The sequence below is a fragment of the Cnephaeus nilssonii genome (genome assembly GCF_951640355.1).
Source record: "Cnephaeus nilssonii genome assembly, chromosome: 19".
Lineage (NCBI taxonomy): Eukaryota > Metazoa > Chordata > Mammalia > Chiroptera > Vespertilionidae > Cnephaeus > Cnephaeus nilssonii.
Window position 1 is genome coordinate 5510001 of NC_137090.1, and position 18406 is coordinate 5528406.

Sequence of the window (18406 nt, forward strand, 5' to 3'; positions counted from 1 at the left end):
TGATCAGGCAGGCAGAGGGGTTAGGGGCAATCAGGCAGGCAGGCAGAGTGGTTTGGGGTAATGAGGCAGGCAGGCAGAGTGGTTAGGGCGATTAGGCAGGCAGGCAGACGAGCAGTTAGGAGCCAGTGGTTCCGGATTGCGAGAGGGATGTACGACTGCCGGTTTACTGGATCAGGCCTAAACCGGCAGTCGAACATTCCCCGAGGGGTCCCAGATTGCAAGAGCATGCAGGCCAGGCTGAGGGACACCCCCCCCCCCCCACCGCCGCCCCTGTGCACGGATTTCATGCACCGGGCCTCTAGTATAATATAATAGTAATAAACATTCACAATATCCTTCCCAACTCTCTCCCTTCCTTCCCCCCTCCACCTACTATTCTCTGTCTTTTTAAAAAACTATTTTTTTTTTTATTGATTTCAGGGAGGAAGGGAGAGGGAGAGAGAGACAGAAACATCAATGATGAGAGAATCATTGATGGGCTGCCTCCAGCACCAGGGATGGAACCCACAACCAGGGCATGTGCCCTGACTGGGAATCGAACTGGGTGTGACCTCCTGGTTCCCTGAGCCACACCGGCTGAGTTCTCCTCTATTTTTAATGCATTTTTTCTTCTTTTTTGCTCTTAAGAATAAGATCCTAGAATTACAGTCACTTAGTTAAAGCCTATACACATTTTTTGAGATCTCGATATGGGTCACTAGGTTACGTTAGGTTACTTCTCAGAGAGTTTGTACCGCGATTCCTGTGCACTGTGTGCCAATGTTGGAATCCAGTGCTTGGTTGGTTTGGGAAGCTTCATTATTCTTGGTGCCAGTGTCCGTTCATTAAAATACAGGAGAGTGGGGAGGGGAGTGTGCTTATCACCGAGTGGAAGGCCCGTGAGCAGGCTGCCACGTCAAATCCTCCCTGCTCCTGGATTTATCCAGTCACAACCATGGGAGGGTCAGCCCCGCTGGTGCCTGAACCAATGCTGACGAGAAGGGAGGTGCATTAGGCGCCGTATCCGCTCTGGGGCTTCAGAATTAGCTTTGTGGTGGGTGGTGAGACCCAAACACCTTCCTGTCCACCAAACCCCCTTTATTCCACTATGCCCATTCAGTCCAGAAGACTGAGCCTTTGCTCCCCGGGTTCCTGGCTTACACTTGACCTCCTCCTTGCAATGGAAACCTGTCCCCACCCTGTCTGTTCCCTGCTGATCCCTTACCCCTGGGGAGAGGCAGTCTGTCACCCACTCCCTGGGCCTCGTGGAGGAACAGTGCTGTCATTCCATCACACTGACAGAGAAATATTTGCTCCTCCCTCCCACCCCCAAGAGCCAACCCTCTTGAGCATTTACAGCATCCCAGGTCAAGGTCAAAGTTCCCCTTGCTCTTTGGAGTTTGGGCTACCTCTTGTCCCCAAGTACTGGCCCTGGGGCTGATCGGACCCATCTGTTTGGAGTCCATCCTGCCCAGCATCCCTCCTTCATCATTGCTCAATGCCACCGAGCTCTTAGCCTGCTCACGGCCACGCCACCTCCCAGCAACAACCCTGGGATGTGCTTCTGGCCACTTGGTGGCTACCCGGAGAGGCAGCAGCTGGCAGGAGACGTGCTAGGTACACCTGGCTCCTATGGGAATCACGGAGTTAAGCATTCCCACCCCTTTGGGCCACCTTTCGCATTTGATTGATTTTTTTCGATTGGTTGTTTGCCTGACCTGATCAGAGAGTTGGGGCAACAGTTTCTGTTGACACTTTATTTCGCTTTGGGTAAAGTTTAAACACGACTTATCACAGCCCTGACACATCTGGAAGGCCACGCGCTGCCCCTCCCGTTCCCTGCTCTTTCGATTATGAGAACTCAGGCTATAAAGGCTCTTCCCCTCCCCCCCCCCTTTTTTTTTTTTTTTACATAGGAAGCAAGTTTATGGCTTTAAACTTTTGGGAGAAAAGTCTTAAACATTCCGGGTTATAATCGCTGCTAGATTATCTTTCTCTTTTGCTCGAGGGTTAAAAACTTCCCTGTTTATTTCATGTCCCCCAGGCTCAGCCCACCCATTTCTTGGAGAAAGGCCACTGGGGGATTGCAGGTCTCAGAACCAAGGCTCCAGAACCAGGGGGTCTCTGTCCCCAGGGGAGTGGCTGCAGGTCGGGGCTGAAGTGCGAAGGCCATGGTCCTCCGAATCTCAGGTCTAGACTGAAGATGGCTCTCAAAGGTCACCTGGGTCGACCTCCGACCGGGCGTGGCAATCCTCTGTACAACATCCCCGCGTGGGAATCACACGGGTCTGCCTAGCACTGTCCGATGTGGGATGTGTTCTCATAATTAAAACCCCTTTCTTTCTCTGATTAAATGGGAAACTACCTCCATTTTCTGTTCACTCCATATTTGTTCAATACCTACTATGTGTCAGCATGCTGCTGGGCCCGTGGGATATAAAATTGGAAAAATCCCAGGGTTTGCCTTGATGGGGTTCAGAGCAGAGCGATGGCAATGGTGACAGAGGCCGATGCACAGAGTTCCCGGGGGACGGAGGTGGGAGAGGGCTCAGTTCCGTGGGGGCAGGTGGGAGGCTTCGCAGGGGAGGTGGCCTCAGATCTGAGCCTTGAGAGATAGGGTTGGGTTTCATTAGGCCAAGAAGGTGGCAGACGAGAACAGTGGCTGCCAAACCCCCACAATCCTCCATCCCCAAACTAGAAGCATCGTTCCCCAGCACACCTGGGAAAATGGGCTGCAGCGAGGTCAATGTACCTTGAATGCCACGCTGTGGGCCTTGACCTTCATTCTGCCAAGAGACCAGCCACTAAAGTAAACAACAGATGGCATGGCACTGTGACTCTCCACTGAATCAGGAGAACCAGGACTGTGGGGGCTGAGGCAGCGTCGAATTAAACAAATATTGGGCCCAGCAGTCATGGCTCAGTGGTTGAGCATCAACCTATGAACCAGGAGGTCGTGGTTCGATTCCCAGTCAGGGCACATGCCTGGGTTGCAGGCTGGATCCCCAGCATGGGGTGTGCAGGAGGCAGCTGATCAATGATTCTCTCTCATCATTGATGTTTCTCTCTCTCTCTCCCTCTCCCTTCCTCTCTGAAATCAATAAAAAATATATTTAAAAAAAATACTGGGAGGCAGGACCGCAGACCCTAGAGACCATTGTGTCTGGAGGGTCCCGGGGAACATTGTTTAAATCCGGCGGGGCCCCGAACACGGCTTTCCTGCTTCCCGAGGAACCCGCTCTGCTCCGGTACGCAGTCCATCGACCACATACCACGTGCTCTCAGGGGCCTTTAGCAATCTCATCCCCGCTCCGAAAACACAGCGATGAGTTGGGGCCCCTTGTAAGTGTGGTTCCTGTCATCAGATACACACCCCAAAAGACACACAACCAGGACAGAACACAGCATCTTTCTAAGTGAACAGGGCGCGTCTTCCCCACGCCATGCCATGTCCTGTCCTTACCTCCGCTCGCCCCAGGGGAGCATGCCTCCCCTCCCTGAGTCTCCGTCTACCCGTCAGCTCCATCTATTAAACACAGCCCGTGACCACTGACAGGAAGAGTGAAACACATCCTTTTCGAGTTTTCACTTGTTGGTTCTGTAAGAACTTCGGTTATTTACAATGTGCAAGGCGCCATAAGCATTGTAATGAAATACCTACTATGCATCAGACACACCGCTGGGCCCATGGGATGAAATAAGGGGTACATTCCAGGATTTTCCTTCAACAAGTGCAGTCTAAACATCTAAATATATGAAAAGAGTTTTCTGCTGACAGGTGACTTAGAGTGCAGAGGGCAAGGAAGGGCAGCCACCCACACCTTCATGCATGTCGTAATCAGTGTGACCGAGCAGGTGTCCTTGCCATGGGCTAACTCACTCAGCCCTCATCAGACCACTGCGAGGCAGCTGGAGACTCTCACTCACTCCCATTTCACAGAGGAGGAAACTGAGGCTCAGTGGCTCCAGGCCCCACAACTAAGAATAAAGGAACCAGAATTTAAACGCAAGAATGTTGCTTCCCAGGTGTTCACCCTTCCCCAGTGTGTTGCATAATCTCTCCCAAATAGCAAAGAAGATGGATGGCAGAGAGAGAGAAATGCCGTGAGAGAGAAAGTGCGGACTCCTGGGCCTGGCAAAGGCGGCCCGCCAGTGATTCACGTCTGTGTGGGCTCCTCTGGGCACGGTTCCGGGTTTGGGGGAGGGTCGGGGTTTGTGCGTGTCTGTGTCTCGCTGCTGCCACCTGTACTTTACTGGGGGTGGGGCCCACACCCAACTGGACCTTGGTGTGAAAGTGATAATGTTTTATGCTTTTTGCTTTTAGCAGGTGATGATAAAAAAAAAAAAAAATCAATGGATTACAATGACAGGGCCTTGAAGTTCAGGGTCGCTCCAGACTGCAATGAAAATCCATTTATGGCCTGCACAGATGAGCAATTTCTCTCTCCCCAGATTGCAGGGCGGTTTCCCATGTGGCTGGCCTGCCACCTCCTACGGAAGGGACCCGGTCCTGTGCCAGGTCGCCTAGTGAGTAAGAGCCTGGGCTTATCACACGGGATCCATCAGTCACACACACTTCTTGCATCGCCGGCTTAATGAGGTTAGATCAGCGGGCGCCGGGCTTGGGAAACAGTTGTTGGTCAACAGTCTCCGAGTGCTGACAGGGCCCTCGCAGAGCTGAGATCGAAGCGACTCCTCAGCAGCGGGCCTGTGGGTGGGTGGTGAGAACCTGGGGTTTGGTGTGGGAACTGGTTTTCAAGAGGACAGAAGTCCTAAAATAGAGCAAGCTTTGGCCCATTAGTAGATCAAGAACTAGATCAACAAAACCAAACAACAGAGTCTCTCTTTTTTTTTTTTTGACTCATAGTCCTTATCATTTCCCCATGCAGCAACGGCTACATTGGAGGCGGGCGGGGGTTGGGGGTGGCATATAGACAGGGGGCAGCCCACAGAAGGACACAGTGGCTGCCAGGGGACAGCATCCTGCCTCTCCCTGGCTCACAGCAGTTGGGAGCTGCTTTGGCACCCCTGTTTGTGCCTCCGTATCTTGCCAGCTCCCAGTGTGGCAGGAGCCGGCCTTCACTGCCTGTGCTGGTTCAGGGCAGGGCAAGGCAGGGTAGGTTTCTCCTGCCCTGTGCACCTGCTTATCTCTAACTAGAGGCCTGGTGCACGAAATTTGTGCACTCGGAGGGGGGGTGTCCCTCAGCCCGAACTGCACCCTCTCGCAGTCCAGGAGCCCTCAGGGGATGTCCTATGGGGAGCCCTATAGGGAGCGGGCCTAAGCCATCAGTCAGACATCCTTAGCGCTGCTGCGGAGGCGGGAGAGGCTCCCACCACCGCTGCTGTGCTAGTCAGCCATGAGCCTCGCTTCTGGCTGAGTGGTGCTCCCCCTGTGGGAGCACACTGACCACCAGGGCACAGCTCCTGCATTGAGCATCTGCCCCCTGGTGGTCAGTGTGTGTCATAGCGACCGGTCTTTCTGCTGTTCAGTAGATTTGCATATCAGCCTTTTATTATATAGGATGAGTTGCAGCATTTCTCTGAATCTCTCTCAGGCCCTTGCCAACAGGGACACATTAAAGACCATCAGGGCCTTCTTCTGCCTTGAGCTGACACTCCTGCCTAAACGTCCCCTGAGGCTGTTCCCTTTGCCGCCCACCCTCGCCCTCCCTCTGTGTGTACCGCTCATAGCACCCTGCAGCAGAGACTGGAGTCGCCACGAGAGGCCCTGCCCAGGGTGCGGGGGCAGAGGTAGAGTCAGAGAGAAGGTTCCGGTGATGTCCCCTAGTTGGAGTCTCTATTCGAGAATCAATCAGGTCTTGCCTATTGGGAGGCAGCCCCCATCCCTAAGGAAATGCTGAATGGGAGGAGCCTTTGAAGCCTTGCTGCCCCAGCTCATGCAGCTCCTGGTTCAGTTCGTGTTTCTACCGTGTCCTTTTCATGACGAGACTTAGACTCTCCGGAAACAACAACAACGACAAAGGTTTCAGCCCTCATCTCAGAAATGTGTTGACCCCTAAGCAGAAGGGGTATCCCTGACACATAACACTTCGTAACAGGAGCCGTGAAGATGTATCAGTCAGGGCTGTTATGGTGTGGTAACAAACAGCCCCCAATATTTTTTAAACTCTTAGCATCAAAACACAGATACAGAAACCCACAAGAAACCAGTATTTGTCATATTATAATAACGTTAACACCCTGTAAGCGGCACTCGAGTTAGAAATGGAGCTTCCACAGGTACCCCGGAAGTCCCTCACACGCCCTGGGAGGGTGGCACAGGGAACCTGCATTCTGGGAGGATGCACACTGGCTCCGTTTGGATGCTGTACACATCACTTTTGCTCACAACTCATTGGCCATGCTGGTCACCAGGCCCCTCCCAACATCGGAGCCCAGGAAACGAAATCCCGCTGTGTGCCCAGAAGGGAGAGCTGAGAAGGGAGAGGGCATCTTTGGCAAACAGCACAAGAGTCTATGCCGGTTCCAGATGTGGATTCCAGGTCCAAATGTTAGTTCTACCAGTGGGTAGCCGTGTGCTTTGGACAAGGAACTTTTTAAACGCTTAGCTACCTCCTCGATAAAATTCCTGAAGTTCTTCTGAGAATTCAAGTCGTGCTTTAATGCCCTAGGACAGCGCCTGCCAATCCTTACTCAGAGCTTACTGCGAACACTGCTGACCCACCCCCAGTTCAGGTAGGGTGCTTGGGATGCAAAGAGCTTCCTGCAAACCCTGTGGAAGGCGGGTGGGGTGGGGAGCGGATGGCCCCGGTGGTCGGCGTGTCCAGCCCATGTGTGAACACGAGGTCACACGGCCCTGGGCCACCTTTGGAAGCTCCCTGCAGTCTCTGTTTTCCACTCCACGACCTGTTAGTTCGGGGGGGGGGGGGAATGGAGGGCGGGCAGGAAAGGGAAGACGAGATACCCCCACTGCAGATCCTTTTGGGATTTCCATTTTGTTGTTGCTATTGCTTCAGGATGTTGCTCTTTCCCCGTTTCTGGATGACAAGAAAGTGATTCACGCTCAGGGGAGGGACCCCATCCCCTCTCTCACTGACAGCGCGACTGTCAAATAGCCCATCCCTGTAAACACTGACCTGGCAGAGGAGACCGAGCCTCCATATGGAAAATCAAAGTAAGCGATCTGGCAACGCGGTGCAAAGATGGTTTGAATCAGAGGCAGAGACAGCTCGTGGATATGGGGGTGGGGGCTCGGGGGGCTGTCTGCACCCTCGTGCCAAGAAGGCCGGGAAGCCGGGCCAGCCAGTTTCCACTCGCCTGGGGAAGGCAGGGCGCGTCTGCCTTGGAAGCCAGACCATGGTAGGTCTCTGGCTGAAGTTCGGCTCATCGGAGGGTCCTCGGAGCTAATTGGGAAGGAGCCGGGCTGTGTTTTCTTTCCTGCTTAATAGCAAGGGGGGTGGGGGGTGGGGATCGCTCACAGCTCTGGACTGTATTAGGGGGGAATTTGACATTGTTTCCTTGGACAGAGTCTCCGTCCAGGGAGCTAATCTCTCACACCTGTTTGGCTTTGTTAAGGAGCCAGGGGGCCCCGGCAGGTTTGCGATTGATTTCTGCACGGAGTGATACAAGGGGGAAGGAAGGGACGAGAGGGAGGAGGGGGATGGTCCTCCTCACGCCTCAGTCCAAAAACCTACAGATGCTACACGTGCCAGCCACAGGGTGAACAGATAGGACAACTCATCCGACGGCATCAAGTCCCTAGGTGTGTATTAAGCACCTACTATCCGCCAAGCATGTCCTGTGCTGGGAGCAAGCAAGACAGGCAGAGCTCCTGCCCTTGGGGGATTCAGATGTTGGTCGTCCCCAGAAAAACACAATAGTATCTCTCTCGGTTCTGGGAAGCCGGTCACTACCGGAAGGCTGTCTCTAGGAACTACTGCTGGCTCCTTGCCTAGGCTTTTTTTTTTTTTTTTGTCACTGGAGTGACTTCCAACGTTATGGTCCACTCCACATGCCCGGGGACCTTGCCCTTGATCCTTTGTGGGAACTTGACCCTCATGCGTGCACCTTGAACAATGGTCAATGGAACCTGAAGAGAGTACAGGTGGGCAGGTAACCACCAGGTGTGGGAGGAGCATAGGACACACCGGGGCCTGTTGGTTGTTGGTCACACGTGCCCCCTCTTCTTGTGACATGGCGGCCAGCAGGGGAGGGGTCCATCCCTGCTGGGGAGAGCAGAAGGACCCTGGAGGGTGAAAGAGAAAGTCATCCCACACAGGAGCTCCGTTACCTCCATCGGGTGACTTTGGGCAAACGGCATAAGCCTTTTGAGCCTTCGTATGCTCATCCAGGAAGTGGGGATGCTCTCCGTCCTGCCTTGATCATAAGGCCCTTCTGAGGCTCCCAGGATACGGTTTGCGCACACGTCCTTTTGGAAAGGAAAACGCGATCCAGACACAGAAACAAACAACGGCAGGGCGGGCTCCTGCCTCCTTTGCCTCCCCTTGGATGAGCCGTGTGCTTGGTGGATCTGAGGAAAAGTAGGGGAGGCGGGCATAGCTCACAGTGTCGTTGTCCTAGCAATAGCCTCCCTCAGCGCTCTGTGACCTGCTTCTATTGACCCAGCGCTGGGTGATGGACCAAACACACGCACGTGCACGCATATGCACACACGTGCACGCATATGCACACACATGCACGCATATGCACACACTTCTGCTTATCATTCTAGAAATCCCAATGACGCCCTTTCTCTGCATGAAGTTGTGCCATTGGACAGTGGCACGCTGACCAATGTTTAGCAACCAGCCCTCTGAAAAAACATGTTCATGTTTACACATGCACACAGGATGATAAACCCTGATGTAAAAGATATAGAGCACCTCATTTGCAGACCGTTATAAAATAGGCCATGCCCTTCATTGTCCGTTCCAAACGGCTCATTGGTTCTGGAAAAACAATCCCCCGACTTCTGTTGTGCAGTGGATGAAAGAGGGCGATTCTAGCAGGGACGCTGGTTGGTCATTTCATTTCAGTTAAGGAAGACGATGAAACAATGAAGACATACGTTGGAACCTCACTTCTTCGTCAATGATGTCATTTCTTCCCGGACGAAGAAAAGGTTTTGAATACAGGAAGCAGGTTTCATATATATATCGGCTACTCACAATGCAACAACTATAGATATACGTGATCTGCGTCATTGGTGTTTCCTTCATCACTTGATCTTAAGTCTAGACAACTCCAGAGCCATCCATCAAACCCTGACCTGTAGCATTTTTAGATTTTTGTGACGTTAATGTTCCCGCCACGGCCAATGTGCAGCTGGAACTGTGACATGCTGGGACACAGAGTGGGGAGAGATGGGCAGCGGTCACCATCGCAGAGTGGTTCCATTCTATCGGCGGGACAGATGTGAACAACCTCCAGAGCATTCAGTGATGGCGAACCTATGACACGCGTGTCAGCACTACATGTTTAGTTTTTGGTTTGTTAAATACAATTATATATAACAATTATACATTTATGTTATTTAAACTATAAATATCGCGAAATAATGTTTTTTTCCTCAAAGTGACACACTACCCGAGTTATGCTCAGTTTTTTGGCGAAGTTTGACACACCAAGCTCAAAAGGTTGCCCATCACTGGCCATAGGTGATAGTGAAAACGCTATGAAACAGTAAGGAGGTGATCCGCTTGTTTACCTCTGTTCTTCATAGAACTCGTTTCATTGGAAGTTTACAGAATTAAACTTTTAATAGTGGCTGGGTTTAACAACTGGCTCGCAAGACTCTTGTAAATGTAACAATCAGCCCCTGTGAGTGAGTGGGGCTGGGCCCCAGTGAGGGAGAGGGTCTGGGCCCGGCCTACCGCCGCGGCTGGCTTTTCTCCTCCTGGGGAATCGGACGGTTTTCTGCACCCAGAGCACAGTGACTTAGCACTTCCATGCCAGATACCGGGGATTCATGAGACAGTCCCTGTCCTCATGGCACTTCCAGTCTTTTTGAAAAAACACACACAAATAAAGCAGTGACTCAGAGCAGTTTTCTAGTGCTTTCTTTTTTTTTTTTTTAATTACAAGGCAAAAAAAATCCTGTTTGGTATTCAAGTGCACATTTGTTTCATTCTTATTTCTCAGCGACCTTCTAGGCCTGGCTCTTTCTGTCTCTGCTCGCCACTTTCCTGGCGAATTGGTCTTTCTCTGAATGAAGACCTTGGCTAAGACCGTGGATCTATGGACCATGGCGTGTTGTGTCCGACCTGGCCTTTGTACTCTGACAGCGGCGCACACAGCGCCCGCCCCGCGGAGAAGGGAAGCGCTCCGGCCCCTTGTGCTGTGTTTAGACCGCAGGCTTGCCCCTTCCTTTATCGTCAGAACTTAACTTTGAGGCCTGCACCCACTTCCGTGGGCAAGAGCGACTCCTGGATCCCAAGCGGAAATAAATGCATGAGTGAAAAATGGTTAAATCCCCACCTACCCTCTGCTGAGAAGAAGGTAGAGGTCATGGTGGGAGGCTTCCTCGTGATGCAGGTTCCCTTTAAACCAGGGACTCGGAGAGGAACGGCCTCCGTGTGTGCACATGCGTGTGTGAAAAGGAGTAGGGCTCAAAGTGTAGGGGTCATTTTGGGTCATTTTGTCCAGGAATGGGGGGATGTGTGTGTATCCACGCATGTGCACGTGCACACGCACACACATGCACGCCAAGAGAGAAAGACCCTTCACGCATGAGCAGAGCTTGTTCATCAGAAAGCGCTAGCGTGAGTTCTCTGTCATCATTGGTAATAGCTCCTGAAATGACTTGGAAAAGTTTAATTACGTTAGAGCCTCATTTTCAGCTCCTGTTATCTTTTGAACTCCCGAGGGGGGGGGGGGCGGGGGGGATGGGTGAACGAGCAGCCTGGACTCTTTCTAAAGAGCCTTTGTCTCCCCGGCCAGGTATTAAGTTGGTGGCGCAACAATCATAGGTACATTTGGTTCACTTTTCTCTGCACCCGCCTCCCCGCCCGCAGCGCCAGCCCGGGCCTGAATGTGGGCCTGTGTTCTCCTGGCCCACCGGCCTCAGCCCTGCACGGGGGCCTGAGAGAGAATGGGCCACAGGAATGCACCCAGAACAGAGCCAAATTGTTCAAGCTGCGTGAAGAAGAAAGAAAAAACGGGAGGGGGGGGGGGCAGGGAGAAGAAGAAAAGCTTTCCTTGTAGGTTCGATTTCTCCAGAGATATTTGGAGGATAACACAGCCATTTTTTTTTTTAGTTGGGGGGTTGAGGGGGGTGGGGTGGGAAGGGGGAGCAAGAACGCGAGAGCCGAGTTTGATGGGCACAGTGGCCCATACAGAAAGGTGACATTTGAGAGAACAATGGCTGGGTTGTTTGGCCACGTTCGCTGCTATGAATGAAGCTAAAGAAACGCTGTCTTTGGATTGCTAGTCATAGTCATCTTCATCATTCCTGCTCTCTCTCTCTCTCTCTCTCTCTTTCTCAGCTCCCTTATGAAATAAGGGCACACAGGTAATAAACAAAGCACTATAAAAGATCAGATCGAGGGCTTCTGTGGGCTCATTCAATGTCGGAAGCAAGCATTCTGCACACGGCCGCCGTGCCTCCAGCTTCCAAGGCTGCTTCCAGACCCCGGAGTGGCGGCGGGATCGGGCTAGACCCCTCTGTCCCTCTGGCAGCCTCTCGGAATGTATCAGGGCCACGTCCTGGGTCCGCTGCCCCCCACCCGATGGCCCGGGGACCGAGGCAAAGGTGGCCGGGGAGAGAGAGACTCTTGGATTTGCTCACTCGGAGTTTGGACTGTGCCGCGACCTCCTTGGTCAGTCCTCAGGCCCGATCAGGTGAGTGAGGCGCTCGCTGCCTGGCTTAGGGAGCTGCTGTTCGTCACTGCGATCTGACTTTGTGGTCCCTTCAGCTCTGACAGATGTTTGATTTCCGATTTGCATTTTTTCTGGGTTGCCATGGCGTAGGCAGCGGCGCTGGCCTGCAGGACCCTGAGGAGTCCTGCCTGGCTGCCTGTTCCGAGAGGCAGGCCGACCTCGGCACAGGAGTTGTGTGGCCGGACGGGCTGGAGTTGGGTGGGCTCGCTTGGTTTTGGGGGAGACTCAGTGATGGGTGGGTGGACAGAGTGGGAACGGGTCTTCTCCCAACAGGCAGGCTTTCTCGCCACGCATCTTCCTATTCCTGGCCGGGCCTCTGTCTTCTTCTCTTGTCTCTTTCTAATTCTCTGTTGCTTCCAAGTTTCAAGATTCACCATAAGTGGTGTCGGCTCTGTCTGATTCCAGAGAGCAGCAGCATAGGTGCGTGAGCAGCGGGCACCAGCTGTGGATCTGATTTCTCCCCGAGTCAGTACCCAGCGCCCTAGTCTCGAAAGTTCACCCACCTGCCTGTGCTGGCCAGTTGGGCTCCCAGAGGCCTGGCCTCTGCAGTGACAAGTCACTACAGCTGAAAGGGGGCTCCAGGGCTGTGGGCTCTCTGCTCTTCAGTCCTGGGGGTCTGTAATCATCGGCCCTGGGGATACAACCCAGGAACAGGCTGGAACAAAACCCTACCGCCTTGCAGAGAGAAGGAGAAGGTCTGAGGTTGGGGCCTGTGCGTGTGTGTGGACAGGCCCCACTAAATGTGAAATGCCAACTCCAGAGGTTTGCTCGGCAAAGCCCGAGGACGGCAGTGTCGTGCACGGACGGGAATTCCATCAGGTGCCTGGCTCTGGGCATCCAGGGAGAGAGGGGTCCGGCAGCGGTGGGCTGGCATCCACGTCTTCCTTAGTGAACACCTCGGGTAGTGGCCCCGGGCACACGGCCGCGGGGGGCTCTCTGTGTTTAGACAATACCGAAGGCACTGGCCAAACCCCAGGATTTCAGGCACTTTCCAAATGACCCGTTTCTTGGGACTTATTTTCACCCCCATTTTGTGACTAGAGAAACCGATGCATCGGGGTTTTAGTTTTCAGTATCTCCAGGTGCTGCAAAGGAAGTCTTTCAGGAGTTTAACTAAAACCTTACACGTCCCCGATGAGCAAGACTGTGTGTGTATATGCATGTGCATTGTGTGTTGTGTGTGCATGTACGTTGTGTGTGTGTGTTGTATTGTGTTGTGTGTGCTCGTGTTGTATATATGTGTGTTGTACATATGTGTGCTGAGTGTTAGCACATTCACTATGAAAGCGTACGCAGTGGGACGCACACCGTGAATGCTGTATGAAACGGCGGATACTGCTGGTCCTGCTCACGTGTGTGTGTGGATATAACCAATCACACCGGAGACCCTGAGTCACGGCCGCCTGGTCACGCAGACCCGCATCTCCTGCCAGAGGCTTTTCTAGCAGCTTTCAGCAGGACGAGGAAGCTGGACGCTGCGAAGGCGGGTGTTTGTTCGTAGGAACGGGGTTCTGGTTACTCCTCAGAGATGCACTTCGCAGGCGTGTGTGAAGTTCAGCACTCTTAGCGCCTCTCAGTCATGAGCTGCTAGGAAGGTTCCCACTGTGTCATTACATAGCACGTTCCGGTCTATTTGCTTTGAGGCTGTTTTTTTTTTTGTTGTTTTTTTTTTCTCTCTGTGTCTGTGTCCTCCTAGCAGCAGCGATTTCTCTGGAAACAACAGGGTTTTACTGTGGCTACTGCAGGGAACGCTAGCAAATGCCTGGTTTTGCCCCGTGCCGGGAACACAGTAGGGATTCAGCAATTGGTTGAAGGTGAAGGAATGATTCCAGTGCCCTGACCTGTAGGTCACGTTTGCCTCTGTATTTATTTGCACACATAGGGGCCCTCTGAGTAGAATATTCACAGAGTTATTGGACCGGCTGTCTGCTGGCTCAGTTGACAAATGTGTTCAATGTCTCATTTAATTTATCAGTAACTTAAACTCAGTCAATCAACCGATTGCTTTGGTGTGATATAAGACGACTGGCATATAGAAGATTTTCCTGGGTTAAAAAGTCGTCTTATACGCCGGAAAATACGGTATATCACCCACCTTACAATCCTTCAACTCTCCTTCTTTGCTTACCTCCCATCATCATCGAGCTTCATCGATGTGTGGGGTTGGTTTTATAGATACTGGGCAGGCTAACCTGAGGCTCCCTTGCCTCTGAGACCAGGGTTTGAGATACGCATGCGGTATAGGAACCTGTGTAGCCATTCCTGGAACAGGATTTCACCTCCTCCCGCAATACATACCCCTAACTCTGATGGGGAACCAGAGCGGCAGCAGAGGAGTAGCTCAGGGGTCATAGGTGACTATTCACAAATAGTGAGAGGGGGGAGGCTCATCATGGCTGGATTGCCCGACAATGAACCCTGACCACGAGTCACAGCCCACAGCTCTGCTCTCATACGCATTTTGCCCCAACGAGGTTGGGGGAAGCAGCCGTGGGGACCCCGGGCTCAGACACTGGTGTTATGCACTGATCCTGTCTCTATTAGCCTTGTGGGTAAGGGCGGCACTCAGTGCGGCCTGGCCGTCTTCTAGAAGAACACGGCACATGCGGGGGGCATACAGTCTATGTCTGGGGCTTGGAAAGACTCCGGGGTGACTGGTGTTCAGGAGGATTTGAGAGCAGGTTGGCCGATGGCCATTACTGTTGGCTAATAATTGCGCTAATCTTTTCGAGGGAGGTTTTGTGTGCATGCTCCCCCTCCCCCCTCCCTAGGTTGGAGAACAATAAGAGAACTGTGTTTCGGCACCGGTCCATGAGACAGGCAGGGACTGCGCCTGGGTGGGTAAGGTCGGCCGGCGATGGGCGACCCGCCGGGCATTAGCCCCGGAGCCACCAGGAAGGAGCCCAGACCGGAGCACGCCGGCTTCGGCTGAGTCAGAGGGGGATGTGGGGCTGGTGGAGCCACTGGAGCACCAGCGGCTTTGGGGTTATCAGATTCGGTGCCCTTTGGGGGACTGCACAGCAAGTGCCATGCTTGCTGGGAAAGGAGTGTGTGTGCGCGTGTGTGCATGTACACGTGTGTGCGTGTTCATTCCTGTTCACGTGTGTACTGCATTTTATCCATTTTTTCTCCTGCTTAAAATTCAGGCACCCAAACTGTTGTGTTTTGTTCAGAATGTATGCTATTTAGCCTGGACTTGGAGTCCAGCTGCCCAGCGGGGATGTTCCTACGGACCAGTGATTTTCCACCTTTCTCATCTCCTGGCACATAAACTAATCACTAAAATTCTGCAGCACACCCAAAAAACATCTTCTTTTTTGGCTGATCTGACCAAAAAAAAAAAAAAAAAAAAAGGTATAACTCTGAGTCATTCACCCTGGATGACTATTGTGGCCATTTTTTAATTTGACAATCTAAGGGAGAGAGGTCAGTGCCCCTGACTAAATAGTCAGTACTGCATGTTTTAAACATTTCTTGTAAGAACACCGGTTGGAAATCTCTGCTGTAAAGCTGTGTGTGTGTGTGTGTGTGTGTGTATGTATGTGTGTAAGGGGGGTGGCAAACATGTTTAAACATGTTCATCTTTAATGTTAAAATTGAATCGTCAGCTCTCCGGGGAGTTGAACTAACCTACAAGGCGGGTCTTGGATGGGCACGTGCCCCCAACATAGGCGAGTTCTTTCCCTGCTCAGCTGTGATGAGAACGCTCCCACCATCTAGGAAGCGAGCGCTCAGTGAACACGGACGCCTATTCCAGGCGTCCTCAAACTACGGCCCGCGGGCCACATGCGGGTGTTTTTGCCGTTTTTTTTTTTTTTTACTTCAAAATAAGATATGTGCAGTGTGCATAGGAATTTGTTCATAGTTGTTTTTTTAAACTATAGTCCGGCCCTCCCATGGTCTGAGGGACAGTGAACTGGCCCCCTGCTTAAAAGGTTTGAGGACCCCTGGCCTAGAGGCTCAGAACAGCGAGCTCCCGGGCTGTGAGACCCCAGGAGCAGGCGACAGACCTGTCCACTTGTTGCCGTGGGTGCTAACTGCCCGCCTTCCCCTCCGAAATGGGCCGCAGGGTCACGCTCAACACCCAGACTGTCTAGCTCCTGTAGTGAGTTTCCAGGGGGCGGCCGGTCACGTGGCAGGGACTGTGCAAGCGGGGCCCTGCCAGCATGTCCACGGGGAGAAGGGCAGGTGTTTGCTTCCCCTCCGCCTCCTGGCCCAGGTTCCCCGTGGGGGTGCCCGGTCGGGCGGGGGTGGCGCCTGGCATGTCCCGCTCCCCGCTCAGCAGCCGTGCGCCTGGAAACAAGGAGGCCGCGCGGCTGGGGGCCGGAGCGCGCGTGAGTGTCACCCGGCAGGAGGCTGCACGCCGGCACCCAGGGCGGTGCAAACGGGAGGAGGTGAGGGTGCTCCCGCGGGTCCGGGTCCGAGGCTGGGGAGGGTGGCTGCCACCCTCGGGGAGGGAGCCGCTGAAAGGAGCGAGACTGAGGTCCAAGCAGAGAGACCGAGTTTCTCCCCCTGGAGCCCCAGGGGTTCTCCGGCCTGTGCTTCCCGGCGCCCCTCGAACCTTCCCAAATGTAAAATAAATAAATAAATCAATAAAAACACGTGTGGAAAAATACAGTGAAGGTGACAGCGCCTTCCCAGTTTCTGACGGCTCTGGTTGGACTCCGGCTCTGCGGGGCTTCGCGATCGGCCAGACCGGAGCCCCCCGAGGAGGAGCTGGCTTACTCCGTCACCTTGGATTGTTAACCGTCCCCGGCCTCGTCGGTGGGTGTCCCTGTGGCTGGCGCTAATCCTGCGCCCCTCTTCTCGGGCGCGTGGCTCTGTCTAATGAGCCTCGGGGGAGCCCAATTGGAATTCACTTCACCGTCACCTCCCTGCTGGTTTCTGCCGAGAAATGGGGGGTGGCGGTGGGTAAGGGTGGGAGAGAGTGACCGCCGAGGCGGGTCCGGCCTGGTCCAGACTGTCCTTCGGAAGTCCGAGCGGGCAGCACCTTTCTCCGGGCGAAGGGCCAAGGGCAGAGGAGGGCTCCTTGCAGGTCTGGGAGGACACAGCACACAGCCTTCTGGGAGGCGGAGGGAGAGCGGTGCCTTTATCTCCTCGGTGAGCACAGAGTGTCTCCCTGGCACCCAGGCGCCGCCTCTGGCGTCTCTCCTCTGCTTTTCCCATCACCGCCCTGGCCCCCCGGACCTTCCTTTGGTCACGTGTGTGCTGAGCATCTTCCTGGGGAATGCCACCCATTCAGACCATTTCCCAAAGCTCCTCTCTCCCTCACAACTTCCATGTCCCCAATGCCATTCTCCTCAAAGCCTTGCACTTTGGGGACACACAACTTATTAAAGGGAGACGTTAATCCAAGTGAATGAATGAATTCTTTTGGAGACATGTCTTTTTTTTTCTTTTTAAAGAATACTTTATTGTTTTTGAGAGAGAGAGAAAGGGAGAGAAACACTGATGTGAGAGCAGAAGATGGATCGGCTGCCTTCTGCATGCCCCCTACTGGGAATCGAGGCCCCTTTAATTTTTAACAATATGGCAACCTATTTTATAGCCTCTACTATGCCTTGCCTTTAAAAAAAAAAGTTTTAGAGATTTAAAGGAACTTCCATATTCATTATTGACCTGCATTTGTTCTATGCATATCAGCACCCAAACTGACGCGCCTGTAGGCTGCTTCCAAGCTTTCGTCTTGTAAACAAAGCTGCACAAACAACCTGGCCCCCGTTCCAGCACTCCTGCGGGATCAACTCCTGAAAGTCCGATTTTTACTTAAACGGGACGCGATTTGTAATTCCCCGAGCTATTGCCAAATTCCTTCCATGGACAGTGAACCAATTTATACTCTCCGAGTAATACATAATCAAAACGATTCAGGCCCCGGCCGGGTGGCTCAGTTGGAATGGCATCCTAAACACCAAAAGGTTGTGGGTTTGATTCCTGGTCAGGGTGTGTACGGGAGGCAACCGATCCATGTTTCTCTCTCACACTGATGTTTCTCTGTGTTGATAAGAGCTAACCTGTATTGAGTACTTTCCACGAGCCTATGGGACAGTAAATGCTTTACCTATAGTTTTCCTTATAAGAATCCTTGAAGGCAGGCGACTACCATTCTTCCCATGTAGCAGATGAGAAAACTGAGGAAATGGATTCAGTTATTTGCCCAAGATCACGTGGCTAATGACAGGTGAAACCGGGACAGTCAGAGGGCAGAGCGCGCACACTCATCCCATTATTACGCCTTTCTGTGCCACATTACATGGCAAAGCGGCCCGTGGGGTGAACATTAGCATCTCCAGAAAGAAGATGGAAGAACAACGTCTGCCCTTGAGAATCTGATGCTAGCGGAAGGGGACAGGTCATGGCAATAAAATCATGGATAAAATACACGACAGCCATTTACATTTGATTCCAGATAATCACCGAATTGTTTTCAATATTATTAGGTCTCAGATAGTGCATGGGACATAGTCGGACTAAACGAGCGTCTGTTGTTCATTAAAACTTAAATTTGATGGAACATTACATTTCTGATAAAAATGTATTTAAAAATATATAGTATATCCAAATAGTGCATCTATCCTAAACATTTGTC